The 2,500-nt window shown below is 52.4% G+C and overlaps 1 protein-coding gene across 1 annotated transcript in view; it reads right to left on the reverse strand.

Moving 5' to 3' along the window:
* The window catches only part of bcam (basal cell adhesion molecule (Lutheran blood group)), a 52,236-nt gene that overhangs the window by 14,376 nt on the left and 35,360 nt on the right, over positions 1-2,500 (reverse strand). The window lies entirely within an intron of this gene.

The following is a 2,500-nucleotide window of genomic DNA, read 5'->3' on the forward strand; positions in this document are numbered from 1 at the left end:
ACCAAACGAGGCGCTAACGCAATTAAGCGAGGCGGAAAATGGACTCTAATGATTACTAATGCTTCGGGTGGACAATGCCGCTCTCATCAAGTGGCCCTCAGGTGGCAGCGGGAGGTCACTTTATCCAAATAATACACACTTATCCAATCAGGGAGCAGTCCATTTGCCCCACGGGGCAGCTGATTGGTGTCCAGCAGAGAGAGAGGGAGTGGCGGACGGCTGATTGGCCCCTGGGGCGGGCAGCTGCTCCGAGAGCAGGTGTGGAACGAGCTGGTGCCGCTCGCCGCTCACGCTAGTGACCCAACCATCAGATAGGAGAGAGAAGGGAGCAGTGTAGGAATCCCTATCTCCCACATACTGTACACACACACACACACACACACACACACATCTGGTCCTGTTGCTACAAAATAGTCAGCCATGAAGCTTGTGTGTGTGTGTGTGTGTGTGTGTGTGTGTGTGTAGAGGTGGGTACGGGCCACGGACACAAGTGTATGTTTTTGAAGGATTAAAGTGCATGAGGTCTGTGTGCCTGGAGGGCTTCCTGTAGTTATGGAATGGAGATGTGGTCTGTGGAGTGAGCCAGGCAGGTCTTTATCTGCCCCCCCGCCCCCCCCCCCCCCCCCCCCCCCCCCCCACACACACACACGCCTTCTTCCTGAGATCCCAGAGGCAAATAATCCAGACGTGCGCACACACACACACACACACACACACACACACACGATACTTAGAGAGATCACACACGAAGTTGAAAAACAGACCTATGACTTTTTACGACTTTAACACACACACACACACACACACACACACACACACACACACACGCACACACGCTCGCAGAAACACACCTAGAAACTCAAACAAACACACGCATCCTGCCCTCTTATGGGAGGAAGCCGAGGCCGCCCCCTCGTACAGGGCTGCGCTCCACTCCTCCAGCCTCCGTCTCCCAGACACAGGCTCCAGGCTCTGGAGCTCAGGGGCTCAGGGCTGGGGCAGCCGCACGGCCTGTTAACATTCACTTTTAGAACGCCCCTTGATGACCTGATCATAAGCGGTCAGCTGAGACCCACCGCTGTTTACAAGCGCGTTCCGAGGTGTACGTCCAGAGACGTCGCAGGCCACTCGTGATCGGATTTCGTTTACTGCCGACGTCCTAGTCGTTAGAATTCCCCTGGTCTGGGACGCATCAGAAGGCATTAAACGTTTACATTACAGTACATGAACGTAGTCTAAATGTCTAATGCAACCTTGAGGTTTCCAGTGATCGGATCACCATGTGTCTCAAAGCGTGATTGTTTACGCTTGTGTTTTTACAAACAAACAGGATCTGAGAGGTAAGTGCTGCTCTCAAAAGCAGTGAGAGCACCGATCTCCTCTACTCGGGTTCCCTATTCACCCGCAGCACATTACCGGCCTGAGAACTTTCCGGAAAAAAATCAATGACAACGGGCCATCGGAAGCCTCCGGAGAGCGACTCGAGGCGTACAGGGGAGGACTATGCGCCTATGGGCGAAGCGGGCACTCTGTGGTGTTGAGTTTCTTTGTGCCAGGACAAAGATACCCGCCAGTGCGTGTGTGACTTGCGTACAAATTAGATTAAGTGCTCTTCCAAGTCTGTGTGTGTGTGTGTTTATGTGTGTGTGTTGTTTAGGAGATTTATTGTCCACAAAAAAGTATACACTTTCTCTCTATCTCACACACACACACAAACACAAACACACACACAAACACAAACACAAACACAAATCACTCGGGCATAAGCCTGGCGGTCCACCCCCAGGGGGGAATCGAAACAGCAGCTGAAAATAGCCCTGTTCAATATGGCTGACCTCACCGGTCACTGGTGCTGTCTCTGTGCCAGCTTGGGAAATGGACACCCACAAGCCCCTGTGTCATCAGAGGAGGGACGAGAGACTATAGTGTATATAGGGGGAGAGAGGGAGAGAGGGAGAGAGAGAGAGAGAGAGAGAGAGAGAAAGGGATATAGAAAACGAAAGAGAGAGAGAGAGACAGTGAAAAGAGGAAGAGAGGGAGGGGGGAGTTGTGAGCGTGCTCTCAGATGGAGGGGGGGCATTACAGTAAGTGTGTGTCTGGGGGGGATAGAGAGACAGAGTGGACTAGTGATAGCACAAGCGACAGGAAGACGGGCTATAGATAGCTGAGCTGCGCCCGTAATTATGGCATGACAGGGAATACACACACACACACACACACACACACACACACACACACACACACACGCACACACACACGCACACACACAGCAGGGTTCTACTGTACTACTCCCAAAACCTGAGAGAGACATGACTAGAGGTGCAGTCTACACTCCCTCCCCTTTGTACTGCAATTCTGTTCAAGTCTGTGGGAGACACTTGTTGGGGAAGTGAGTAGGGACACAGGGGAGGGAGGCTCAGGGAGTACGCCATCTCCCTCTGCTTGGTTTTCATAATTAGTCTGACAGGGAAGAAAATGGGCCCATTCTCTACCTCCTCCC

The sequence above is a fragment of the Sardina pilchardus genome, chromosome 6 (assembly GCF_963854185.1).
Source record: "Sardina pilchardus chromosome 6, fSarPil1.1, whole genome shotgun sequence".
Taxonomy (NCBI): Eukaryota; Metazoa; Chordata; class Actinopteri; order Clupeiformes; family Clupeidae; genus Sardina; species Sardina pilchardus.